Source organism: Pinus tabuliformis, chromosome 5_2, assembly GCF_031772625.1.
Source record: "Pinus tabuliformis cultivar Carrire ecotype Pingquan chromosome 5_2, CPIR1, whole genome shotgun sequence".
Taxonomy (NCBI): domain Eukaryota; kingdom Viridiplantae; phylum Streptophyta; class Pinopsida; order Pinales; family Pinaceae; genus Pinus; species Pinus tabuliformis.
Genome location: NC_142306.1, coordinates 407952567 through 407967241, shown reverse-complemented (window position 1 = coordinate 407967241; position 14675 = coordinate 407952567).

Below are 14675 nucleotides of genomic sequence, written 5' to 3'. Positions count from 1 at the left end.
AATATTTTTTGGATATGTGTCAATATGAATGCAGGATGTTCATACACAAGTAGATGTCATGATGCAAGACAATCACAAAGGTAATTTGATATTCACTTTTTATTTTTGAACAATATTTGGATGGGATGATGTATGGCTAAAAAAGTAAGAGTTATATATGTCATCTACAATTGATACTCATGTGGTGGGATGATAAGATCCTGAAGAAAACATGATGTGGAGAGCGCAGTTGTATGAAGGAAAACCAGATATGGATAATTGAATCACTTTCTAATGAAAGAAAGGATGACATCACTAACATGATTCATGAATTAAATTGATGGATGGTCGATTCCCTATAAAGAAGTCCCAAAAGATATAGCCTCCATAAAAAATAAAAATTCCATGGCATCGAAAGGGGGAGCCCTTCAAACAGCCAGTTATCTCGTGATCTCCACCTAGAGAGCTTCTAGAAGCAAGTCTTTGGTTAAGGGGAGGCTTGTTCAAGTCCCTGATTAAGAGGGAGCTTGGGTACATTCCTTTTATAGGAATGGGTGCATTCCTTCATTGGAATGGGCATATCTTCCCTAGTTGAGAGGGAGAGGTAGACACGTCATTCTTGTCTTCTCTTGGGAAGAAACAATGGAGGATTAGGTAAGCATATGGCATCTGATACACTTTAAGGATGTGGTAGGGCATCCAAGATAAGAGTAGTCATAGAGTGTTGATATTTTTTGAGGACTCAAAATCCAATATAAGAATAGTCCTAGTGGAACATACTCTGGGAGAACCCGGGTGGGGTATGTTCTGAGAGAGACAATGATGAGGGTGTTTATAAATCATTGGTCTCGTCGGCATTGTTCTCTGATCTTGTGGAAAGATAAAGATATTATTCAAGGCCTTTCTATGTTGCAATGTTGGATGATATGATGTTATACAGATCGGTTACCAATCCAACTCTTCTTATGAGAATTCTTCATATTAAGATTGTCTAAGTACCCTGTATGGATTATGAATACCTCCCTAGTTAAGAGGGAGTGTTGAAATATGTAACTGGGTTCGGTCACCATAATGACAGATGTAATCATGATTTCATGTATTTAATGAAAAGATAAAAATAAATTTATTATCATGAGCCTTGATGCATGGGTTTCATTCTCAAGATAATTTATTTTTATAGGTCAAAGCACCCATTGAGTGCTTTTAGGTTTGTCATAAAGTCACTGAGTCACTTTCATGTATGAATGACCCATTTGGGCATGCTATATATTGTAAGAAAAATTATTTGAGCCAAATTAGAGTTAAAAGACCCTCAAATACCATGTCAAACATACAAGCCTCAAGCCGAACTCATGGAGCAACAAGTCAGCCTGAGGACACTTCATGTTGGCCTAAAAGGATGTGTCAAGAATCTTATATATATAGCCATCGACCTCATTTGAAGGGGACTCACTCAAGAACAAGAAAGTTCGATCAAGGGACAAAAATAAGCCTCATATCCAAGCGAAGAGAAGGAGATTAAGATCAAAGGAAGAGAGAAGTAATTTCAGGTTTATTTTTGGCTAATTGTGTTCACACATGTGAGGATAATAGGGCTCCCACTATTGCAGGAAGACTGAATACTTCATTCTCCAAAAAGATCCAAAATTGGGTATAAAATGGATCATATTGAAGGCCAAATTGCTAAAGAATAAGTATCTCACCAAGAGAAGAAGAAAGAAGAACATTTCCTCCATAATCTTGCTCACATGTGTGGCCTAGGGTTTCTATAGATAGGTAGAAAATTACAGGCATGTAGCAAGAGGTTGAAAATCAATAAAAGCCTAAAATAGAGGTGTAGAAGTCAATTTGCTAACGTTCACTTGGAGAAGAAGAATAGATGTTCAAGGAATCATTGTGACTTGGTCTTGGAGAGGTTCTTAGGTCAAGGGTGTTGCTCTTGGAATTCATTAATTGAAGATCCTATAAGAAGAAGAATTCAGTGGGTTTTCCTCTCAAGTCTGGAGAGGTTTTGGCCCTAGCTGATAGCCTATATCTTGTGTCCTTTATATCATTGTTAATTATGTTTTGGTAGTTTTTTGATGAAGAGAACATAATAATAATCAAGCTAAAGAACAAACTAATCAATAAAAGTAAAAATTATTCACAAGCAATTATTGAAAGAAAGAGAAATCACCTATATTGTTGCCCCTATATTTGTCAACAACGACCCCCTCTTGTTTAGGTTAGGGTAGGGTAGGTTGCATGTAGTTAGATGCATTACATCCTTGTTGTGTATTGTCATCTTTCATATTTCGATTTATTCTTTTGGCTTTCTTTGTCTTTGAATAAAGTTGGTTTTGAGCTTTGAGATGACGTGGCTAATATTTTGTGAATGGAATGGTGTAGTAACTTGCAACCCTTGGCTTATTTGTTACCCTCTTCTTTTTTTTGGTTTACATAACCTTCGAATTAATGATTTTTCAATGGAAAATAATATCCTTTAGTCGGGAAGCTATAAGAAAACCATGAAGCCTACATCTATTTATGATTCTCATTCCTATGTTCACCTTTGTTATGAATAGTGTGTTCTTGCTTATCTATTTGTGTAGATTAAGATAAGGGGGAAACATTAAGTGATCAAAGCAGCAGAGGTATAAAAACCTATCTTTGAAGGAACAACCTCTTCTTCTCTTAATAAGTCGAGATCCCCCTTCCACCCATTGGTAAATAATAAGATTTTATGCACAGTTCTATGAAAAATAAAAGAAAATATGAAGGGTGAAATAAGAGAAAGGCTTCCTACGTAGGGAGGTGAAGCAAGCGAATTTTCCGGGATTTTTCCAGGCTCACTGGAAGTGAAGCAACGTTTGTGTTCCTCAAGTGACTTCGTAGGGGTACTATCCAGGCTTGTTAGCATCAAAGCAATGCCAGAGATGTAAAACTCACGCTCTAATTACATTTATTTCGCAATACTATATTACCCTTACTTACGTCAACAGGACAATGATATGGCCCATTATATGAGGTGTTTTTTGAGTAATGGAATGGGGAAACTATATCTTTAATCAAGTAAGAGTGTGGAGCTAAGGTAACCCACTAATTGAATCAATACTTCTTGAAGAATGAGACTGTGCACTTACAACGAAACCAATTCACATAAGTTGGAGTTCTCCTAGTGTGTCTCCAAGTGTTGTTGATATGACAATGACTCTCCAAATTTTTTTCCTATGTCAATTTTGGAGCCTACGATAACTATCATTTCAATCCCCCTTGATTTGTCATGTTCTTTGATTTGTTATCTATGTGATTTATCCTAATTTTGTATCCTCCTAAGTTAATGCTTCTTAAGCGTCATCACTTAACCATTAAAAGTGATTGAGTTAAATAGTTTGTGGTTAAGTGAACTCATTATCTTTCCATAATTAGAAACTTTCCTTATCAACATTCACACACTCAAAAGCACGAAAAATAAAACAAAATCAAGAAAATATCTTACAAAAATCAAAAGTGCACTTTAAGTTGACCAAGACATGCACTTAACTTGAGCGCACTCCTTCAGGCTGAAGGAGTGCAGCCCTTCATGTTGAGCAAGTGTCCCCTACTTGGGCACACTCCTTCATGTCAAAGACATGTGCCTTGTCCAGTTGCATGCATGAGATAACTTGCTGCTTGAGGGTGAACTCCTAGAAAATAGGAGTTCACTTAACTTATTTAACTAAACCTTTCATGCGATGACAAGTGTTACCCATGCATGAAACATTTTTGCAAGTTAATTTCTTTAAATAAATCGAGTTAATAATTATTTGCATAATAATTTCATCTAATTTGAGTGCACAATTGGGGAATTAAGAAACTCTTCATCAACCAGTGCTACAAGTAAGTTTTGCATTTCAAATCCTTCTATTGCATCTCATAATTTCACTACCAAATCTTGATTTTCTTATTGTCGATCACTTGTTTTTCAGTTTGCTTGTTGTTGTTTATGTTGAATATTCACGTTACAAGTGTTAATCCACTGTCACATGCAGAAACTCTTCACATTCTTGAAACCCTTCATCTTCCACCATGCATGTGACAACAGTTATAAAGCTTTGCAAATGTTTCTCTTACTCATATTATCATCAAATCCTATTGATTGAACTTATTTCTAAGCTTCCAACATCCAAAGTGCACTTCTTAAGCTTGAAATCCCATCAGCCTCAAAATTATGCCTTGTTTGATCAAGTTTTCTTCCTGAGCATATGATCACAGCACAAAGGCACGAAACATTTTCCTTTGGCCCTTCTGAGTGCTACAGTGCGCCCTCTTTTCCTTAGAGTGCATGAGCACATCACAAATGAATGAAGCCTCATCATTCAGCCCTTCGACATGCGACAGTGCACCCTCTTTCGCCTTGAGCAGATGGGTGCATTATAAAGGCTCGAAGCCTTATTAACCTCAACCTTCGTCCCCTCGGAGTGTTACCGTGCACCCTCCTTGTTTCCTTGATCTCATGGGCGCATAGGGGATACTTGAATGTCCATTTCCAATCCCTTCAACCCTTCAGGGTGTGAAATTACTCCCTAGTTGATTTTTTCCCTTTTCTTGAGTGCATGAGTGCACTACAAAGCCCCGAATGACCATGCATGTCCCCTTCGTGCTTTGAAAGTGCACCCTCCTAGTTTGGATGCCTATTTTCTCTTGCACACAACTTATTTTAGGATTTCGTTCACAGTTTTTCATGATTTATTTTCTATAATGGCTCTTTGAATGTGATTTACAAGTGTTGTTGTACAGTTAGGTTATTTTAAGCTAATACTATCACTATGAATGTGTTTCCCCAAACAAGTGCTCATGCTACAAGTGTTACCACTTTTCATCATTGTTGGAGACACGCTGCCTCTCAAAGTGATCTCCAAAGAAATTTCAGAGGCAAGAATTGATGAACGTGCAGAAGTTACAAGGCCCAATGTTCCCATATACGCAGATACTCAGTGCTCCATTGATAAAGGAGTTACCCACCATTTTGGGGGTAATATCCCTAGGAGAAAAAAAATCTCCAAGATGGTCCTTAGCCGGTATCCAGCAGCCCCTTGTAGCCATCAACTAGCTCATCGTGCCATTTTTCCACCACCTAAGCCAGCCATGTGGTCCCTCGCCCATATGTCATCATCATATGTTTGAAGGTGGGCCTCCCAAACCTAAAGGTATTCCTTGTCATTTCGAAATTGAGTATTGTAGTTTTCTTATCATGGACACTTCTGGGCATGGATTAATGGGGGAATTCCACAAAAATAATGGGATAGGTCTATGTTGTTGTCCCCTAGACCCCTTTTAGGAATTAACCTTGGATTTTAGTCTCGTGGGATCTCTTTTACTGACTGTTTGGCGCTAGGGATGGTATTTCATGGGAAACCTTGATTTTTTTTGTGTGGTATCACTCCCTTATCTGATTATATTACCCTCTTTCCATTCACTATTACCCCATTCATAATTTCTCCCACTTGGGTCCACAGTCCTCCATTAGGTCCACATAGGGTTAGCTTGCCCCTTCCCCTTTACCCACACCATGAGTCATGGCCTGGAATGAAGCTCGAAGGTTGATGCAGTTGAAAAGAAAGATAAAATCATATATAGCCACATTCAACAGGAAAATGTACCACAAAATGAAAAATATGGTCGAGACAAATACATTTAGCACATGGGAAAAAGCCAATACATGAGCTATACCCCATCATCATGGCCATCACCCTGGTTCCTATGGGTTCTATGATCCTCCTTCATCATGTAGGAACCCATGATTGTCCCAACCCCTAGTGGGCAAGGAACTTACCCACCTTAAAAGGGGGAATTCATTGCTATATCTTATATGTCATGCTCTAACCCCTTAAGCCTCGAGTAGTTAATCAAAGAAAAACTTAAAAAGGGAAAAAGGAATAAAATAAGGGTGGAAAAATGAAGGTTGGGGCACCTCATGTACAACAATTTCTGTTATGAAACCAGCTCAAGAAAAGATAGAAAAGATAGATCAACGCCTTAGAATTCAGCCTCTTCGAGGGGGCAACCTCCTTTACATTACATAAATGAACAATTCTTGGATGATACAAATGAAAAAACCTCCTTTCTATATATAGGAGTCTAAGGAGTCACAATATAATCCAGCCGACCTAACAATAATAATATAAAGCCACAAAAATAACAATAGAGGGATTCTATGGGGCACAGTAATAACAATATGGGGGCAATAGGGGCACAACAATATTAATAAGGGGTATAACTACAATAGTAATGGGGTAATCACTAGTATTATAGGGACCCAACATGCCCCTCTCCTTCAAAAAAGTGTTGTCCTCAACGCTTGAGTAGTTCTGGATACTTCTGCATAAAATTCTCATCCTCCCATGTGGAATCTTCAGCGGATAAGTTCTTCCACTTGATAAGATACTCTGAAATTGATCGATTTCGTAGCTGTCGAGTTCTTGTTTCTGTGACTGCTTCCGGTTCCAATATAATTTTTCCTTCCTCGTCAAGTTCTGGCAATATTGTTTGAACTGGGAGCTTGTCACCTATAACCTTCTTTAAACATGAAACATGGAAAACTGGGTGCAATCGAGAAGCTGCAGGAAGCTCCAATTTGTATGCCATAGTACCAATCTTTTGCAACACCTTGTACGGACCATAATACTTTGGTGATAATTTATTATCCTTCTTAGCTTGCTTGAGGGACATTTGCTTATATGGTTGTAGCCGTAGGAATACCCAATCACCTACATCAAAACTTCTTTCACTGCGATGTTGATCTGCCTGTTGTTTCATTCTATTCTGTGCCAACACGAGGTTATCCTTTAAGAGTTGGAGGACTTGTTGTTGATGTTCGATGTGATGTTCCACTGCCTGAACCTTAGAATTTTCTCTTAAATATGATGTGATGGATGGTGGTTGATACCCATAAAGTGCCATAAATGGGGTCATTTTTGTTGTTGTATGGAAGGAAGTGTTATACCACCATTCAGCCAGAGGCAACCATTTGACCCATTGTGTCTGTTTATCAGATACAAAGCAACGAAGATATCCTTCCAAACATTTGTTTACTATCTCAGTTTGCCCATCAGATTGAGGATGATAAGATGAGCTATGAGCTAACTGAGTACCAAGACAAGAAAATAATTCTGTCCAAAAATTTCCAGTGAAAATGGGATCTCTGTCACTTACAATAATCTTTGGGTTTCCATGTAGCTTTTGAATTGTTTCCATAAATGCAGTAGAAACTGTACTGGCTTTAAATGGATGTGATAATGCACAAAAGTGTGCATACTTGGTAAGTCTGTCAACTACCACCATGATGACACTCTTTCCCTCAGACTTGGGTAAACCTGTGATAAAATCCATTGAAACCTCCTCCCAACGTTGGCTTGGAATGGATAAAGGTTGTAATAGACCTGGTGTCTTAATTGTTTCAACTTTATTTTGTTGGCAAACCAAACATTCCGCCACAAACTTTTGAATATCTGATTTAAGGCCATCCCAAAAAAATTCCTTCTTAACCCTGTGGTAAGTTTTTAAAAATCCTGAGTGCCCTCCTAAGGGAGAAGTGTGCAATTCCATAAGAATCTTTTGTTTTAGCTGGGAATTCTTACAGAGGTATAAGCGATCTTTGTACCATAACGAATCATTTTGCCAGCTAAATGTATCAGACATACTGGAATCTTGTTGTAACTTTCGAATAAGTGCCCACACTTCTTCGTCATTCTTCCATTCCTCCCTTGCTTCGTTTATCCAATCTGGTTGGATAATAGAAATGGCGCACAACAATGCTTCCACATCCTCATCCTTTCTTGAGAGTGCATCTGCCACCACATTTTGCTTCCCTTTTTTGTAGATGATTTCAAAGTCATAACCCAACATCTTTGTGACCCACTTTTGTTGCTCTTCAGAGGATAATCTTTGTTCTAAAAAGTATTTAAGGCTATCATGATCCGTTTTTACCTTGAAGTGTCTTCCCATTAGGTAGGGTCGCCATTTCTTAAGTGCATGGAGTATTGCCAACATTTCCTTCTCATAAATAGCTTTGTTAAAAACTTTCCCTTGATTGGACGACTTTCAAAAGCAATGGGTCTTTCATCTTGCATTAAAACAGCACCAATTCCATTTCCTGAAGCATCACATTCCACAATAAAGGTTTTTGTGAAGTCCGGTGTAGCTAAGACCGGTGCTTGGCACATTGCCTCTTTAAGATGTTCAAAGGCCTTTGTTGCTTCTGGAGTCCATGAAAATGCATCTTTCTTCAATAATGTTGTTAGAGGTGCTGCTATTCTCCCATAATTCTTAACAAACTTGCGATAATACCCTGTCAACCCAAGAAATCCTCGCAGATGCTTTATGGATGTGGGGATTTTCCATTCCTTAATGGCTTTAATTTTGCTAGGGTCTACCTTAACTCCTTCATGAGATACAATATGACCCAAATATTCCACCTCCTGGACTCCAAAGAAACATTTGGATCTTTTTGCATATAATTGTTTCTCCTCCAATAGTTGTAGCACCCTGTCAACATGTTCAACATGATCCTTCCAAGACTTGCTGTAGATTAGTATATCATCAAAAAATACTAACACAAATTTTCTAAGGAATGGTTTGAAAATTGAATTCATCAAACCTTGAAATGTTGAAGGTGCATTGGTAAGGCCAAAAGGCATGACCAAAAATTCATAATGACCCTCATGAGTTCTAAATGCTGTTTTCGGAATGTCTTCAATCTTCATTCTGATTTGATGATATCCCGAACGAAGATCCAACTTGGTGAAGTAAATTGATCCATGCAATTCATCCAGTAATTCATCAATGACAGGAATGGGAAACTTATCTTTAATAGTGAGCTTGTTGAGCTCCCTATAATCCGGACACATGCGCCATGATCCATCCTTCTTGTGCACCAATACTACTGGAGCAGAGAAAGAACTTTGACTCGGTTGAATTATACCAGCCTCTAGCATTTCTGCAACCATACGTTCAATTTCACTCTTTTGGGCATAGGGATATCTGTACGGCCTGATGTTTGGAGGAACACTTCCTGGAATCAGATGAATAGCATGATCATGATCACGCATAGGTGGGAGACCTTTGGGAGTCTCAAATACCTTGGAATGATTGTCCAGGACTTTTTGGAGATCTGGAGAAATAGATGATTCCAATGTGGAAACATCTAGCGAACATAATTGTGCAATTACACCTCTTTGCTCCTTTTTTAGAAGCTTTGTCATACCATTAGAGCTGATTATCTTTCCTGGTTTCCCTGCAATACCCCTTAATTCAACTTCCTTTCCTTCCACAGAAAATTTGATGAAAAGTTCTTGAAAATTAAAAGCTATTGTACCCAAGGATTGTAGCCATTGGACTCCTAGTACAACATCAGCACCTCCCATTGGAATGGAAAGCATTGGGCTAGTCAATACATATTCTCCCATGGATAGCTTGATATTATGGCACTTTCCAGAGCAATTTATTGTTCCTCCATTTGCAATCATCACTTGACACTCTGGTGCTGGATATAGGAAGCAATTCAATTCTTTTGCTACCTTACAATGAATAAAATTGTGGGTGCTTCCTGAATCAATCAACACTATTACCTTTTTCTTCTTGATTTGTCCTTCTATCTTGATGGTTTGAGGAGTGGTAATTCCCGCCAATGCATTACAAGATATGGTCGGATTTATTTGTTCTTCATCTAGGCTTTGTTCCTGGAGTATATCCTCTTCTTTTGACCTTTCTTGCTCCTTTTCTTCTTCCTCTTCACAATCTATGTAGAATAATTTCTTCTCAGCACACTTATGACCTTTAGTGTATTTGCTATCACAACTGTAACAAAGCCCTTTTGCTCTTTTTTCTTCCAATTGTTGTGGTGTCAACCTTATAGGTTGTGGAAGACTAGGGCAACAACACTTCCATCTTTATAGTTGTGAGTGGTATGCTTCCTGGTTGCCATAATTTTGCTTTCCATTTTTCTTGCTAACCTGAATGCCTTCTCTAATGAATCAGGTTCCCAAAGGCGAACATCATGTTGGATATTATCCTTTAAAGACCCTATGAACACATCAATCCTATGCTCCTCTGGAATATCTTTTACCCTTATGTTCAATTTTTGGAACTCCTCAATGTGCTCCATTATTGAACCCTTTTGTTTGAGACTTATCAATTGGCTAAAAAAAGTGTTGCTTTTTGTATCCTCATAATGTGCTATCAATTCTTCCGTAAAAATTGCCCAAGTGATAAATTGTTTACGAGAGCAAAGCCATTGATACCATACAAACTGATTTGGTTCCAAATATACAGTTGCCATACGTACCTTTTGTGTGTTTTGCACATTATTGAGATCGAAGAATTGCTCCATCTGTAATATCCATGTGGCGGGATCCTTGCCATCAAACTTCCTCATATCGATTTTTGGAATATGGTGAGTCTTCGATCCAACATTAGAGTCTATGGAATCATGATTAACATTTCTTTTGTTCTCATCATGAGTTTCCTTTAGTACCCTTTCACCTTAGTGACCATTTCTTGTAGCAACTTATTCATATTTATCTTCAATTCTTCCATCTTATCATCCATGCCATCAATTTTAGCGTCCATGCCATTCACCTTAGCTTCCATGCCATCCATCTTAGCTTCTACGCCTTTCTTTAAACAATCCATCTTAGCTTCTACACCCTTCTTTAAGCCATCCATCTTAGCTTCTACATCTTTCCTTAAACCATCCATCTTAGATTCTGTTGCTTTTTGTGCAAGTGACACTTGTTGCACTTGTTCTTGTAATTTTGATATATCATATAGCATTTCTTCTTCTTCTTCATGAGTCATGCTAGAGCTTTCAGGTTCCTTACTAGGTGTTTGCATTTTCTTTCCTCGGGGCATCAGTTACCGATAATAATCTCTACTATGCCCTTTGAATTCCTTCAAAATAAATTTTCAAACCAAGCTTAAGCAAAAATTTAAGAAAATCTACACACCTTTTTTCACTTTGTAGGAGCTCGATATTGCCTCTGATGTATCTCTGTACTTTCTAATCATCTAGTTCTGAATTTGTGATCTGTAGTAGCCCTCTATGTCCTCTTTCCAATGCCACAAGTCTGACCCAAATTGGATTCTCCAAGGAAGAGTTATGTGAAATCTCCCACAGTGACTTGATTATAGACTAGTTCAGTAGAGCGAACTTGTACGACGTGCCACGAGTCATTGTTTGGACCTTTGGATCTGAAAACACCCGCAAGAAACTAAAGTCCGTCCTCTTTTTGTAACTTTTTACGAAACTTCAATCCGATCCCCAGAGAGAAAGTTATGATGATTTTCCCCAGGTCACCTGTTTTGAATGTAATTCAGGAGTCTGCAAAAAGACCAACTTCCTCAGATCATATCTCCGCAAATATCACACGAAAAGCTCTGAAATTCGGACCCAAGGTTCAGCGCGATTTCTTCTCAAATGGGTTTTTTTTGCGACACTTAAAACGTCACAGAAACAAATTTATAGTGAAAATGCCACGATGACCTGTTTGGAGCAGCGAAACCCTAGAATCCAAAGCTCTGATACCAAATGTTATGAAACCAGCTCAAGAAAAGATAGAAAAGATAGATCAACGCCTTAGAATTCAGCCTCTTCGAAGAGGAAACCTCCTTTACATTACATAAATGAACAATTCTTGGATGATACAAATGACAAAACCTCCTTTCTATATATAGGAGTCTAAGGAGTCACAATATAACCCAGCCGACCTAACAATAATAATATAAAGCCACAAAAATAACAATAGAGGGATTCTATGGGGCACAGTAATAACAATATGGGGGCAATAGGGGCACAACAATATTAATAAGGGGTATAACTACAATAGTAATGGGGTAATCACTAGTATTATAGGGACCCAACAATTTCTCCCTCCTTTACATTATAAACCCAAGTCTAGGCTTCCCTCTTATTAGCTACCCTTGTAGCCCGACATGTGACCCAGGGCTGCCCCTTCTCATCCCCTACTTCATTTACCATATTTGTCACATTCCACCACCTTTTGAAGGATGTACCTTGAATATTGTCCCCTTTAGAAGTAGAAACCACCTAATAGGGTGCTTGGTTAACCCCATTTGGGGTTTAGGAGGTATTGGCACATCTCGAAGCCCATTATGGAAGGGTGGGCCATCATGAAGTCCCCACCTGTGGTCCATGATTAGATAAGCTCATTTACTTGATTTCTCTAATGGCTTGTTGTACTAGAAGGCTAGGGGACGAATTGGATCTTATACAGGATTGCAGGTGGTTTCCATTTGGGGTTTGGTCTCCCTATACGAGGTCCCAATCCTCCAAAGGGTTACATTGGCACATGTAGGGTGAGAATTGGGATCCATGGACCTCCATTGCACTCCATGGATCCCCACATTCATTTATAGATTACTTGTCGTTCACCTATTGGATGACGATGATGCATCTGATCCATCATGCCCAGTTGGCCCCGTATCTACACCATACACTTGGAAAATGATCCAGGACTTTCATGATGATGTGGCATCATCTACACCATCATCATGGCCCTTTCAAGCAATCTACAGGCATCTCCAATTTTTTTGGAGACCCATTAGGACATGTGTGTACCCCCACATGTCATTTGGAGCACCATAGGTTATTACAAGGGGCCAACCCCTTTTCCACTACTTTTGAGGGTCTTATTCTTCCTTATGGCATCCATGGACCTAATTAGGCCTCTTAAAGGGCCCTACGACATGTATAGATTATTATTTGACCTCTTGAGAGGCTTACTTTGTCATTTATGAGCTAGTTTGGTGGGCTTGTCACCAAAAGTTGTATTATTAGAACATTATTTTATTTTTGGGGCTTATGTAGGCCAAGGAGGCTAATTCAAACTCCTAAGTTGTGTATAAATATAATTGAGATGAGTTTATTTCTCATCATCACTTTGGTTTGGATCTCTTATCTCTCTTGAGATTTTCGCACTTTTTCTAAGGATGAATTAGAGCTTTATGGATGAGTTTTATGTAAGGATATTGGTCTATATTCTCTTGGAGCTTCTTTATTTTCAATTGTGAATGGTTGGATATACTCTATTATATGTAAGTACATAATTTTGATGTTATTATTGTTTACTTTTGTCATATATGTTGGACTGGGATTTTTTATTGTTCTAGGGCTAATTGTTGCATGCCTTTACTGCATAATGTTGTGGAATTTGTCTCTATTATAGCATTTTCTTCAATGTATGGGCCATGTAATGGAAGAGAAATCCCCTAGGGATAAAATTTGACCTTGACAAGCCATTCCTCTTTCACATTGAAGTATAAAAGCTGAAGGGTTGCCTCTTCTTGACCTAGAAGGAAAACAAAGTGATTTTGAGGCCTCCTTGACTGGGAACCAGGAAATCCTACTCTTACTCAACATAGACTCCATTCTCCCAAATATTAAGTCATTTATCTACCAAGGGCAGTCACTAAAATCCATATTTTCACACATCCTTCTGGGACTAGCCACATTGGGGTGACTAGGGCATTAATTTCCGGACAAGCTAGCCATCAAAAAAATTTGATCTCCTAGGGTCTCCTGTGATGGCCTTTCCTCTGGCTCTCCTCAAATTTTTAATCCATTCTGACGGTGGAGTTGGAAGAAAATTCAAGCCCCATCTTTGTGATCAAAACTTGCCCTACTATTCGCAAGGCTAGTGTCTCATACGGTCAAAACAACATATTTGAGTGAAAATACTTTCTTTGATCCTTTCCCACTTTGTCTAGGGTAAGAATATCATTTTTTTCTTTGTAATTTCCTCATACCCTAGACCGGGTCCATCTGGCCCTGTGTGGTCCCGCTCCTTCAAAGGACCATTCTTCAAGAACCATCCAAGATGCCAATCCTAAAAAGGATTTTAGGGTTTGGGGAACTCCTTCAAAAATCTTATTCCCATACACCTAACCCCCAAAATCCTCTCTTCTTTTCCCTATAACCTATACTACCTTTCTTAGTGAGCAAGCAAGCTCCATCTTTCAAAATTTTCTTGGAAAGGGTTAGTTTTCCAGTCACTCATATCCATTGACTTATCATCCATTAGTGACTCTAATACATATCTGGACTTCTCCCATCGGTGAAAGTTTATAAATAAAAGGGAGCCTTAGTTAAGGTGATAGTGGGCCAAGTCTCAATTTGTTGCCCTTGGCCTAGTGTTTTCCCCTTAGGGATCCCCCTTAGATCCCTACTAGTTTGAGAGAAAACAAAAGGCACACAGGTCACTTGGAGAAAAATATATAACACATTCATGCAAGAGATGTTTCCTAGAGTCTTAGAAGATTTGCATGCATACATCAACATCAATAAGTCTAGGATGCCCAGTATCACATGTTGATTTCCAATCATGCCATGTGCAGAGGTAATTGAATGGATCATTACACATATGTATGACTCTCACCTTGTGCTTCATAGTGAGAGTTGAACACTAGAATACATATCACCACCTATTACAGTGCATACATGAAGACATATTACAAGATGCTTAAGCCCATCGAATATGAAAATCATGACTTTTACACTAGATGGGGAACCCTTGACACTACTGATGTTATCAAAACATGGTGTTGAGAACCTGCCAAGTTTTGTTGGAAATAATACTGAGAGGGGGGGGTGAATCAGTATTATCAGATCAATAAAACTTTTTCAATGCTCAGAAACATATACGCTACTTCAGTTAAGTGAA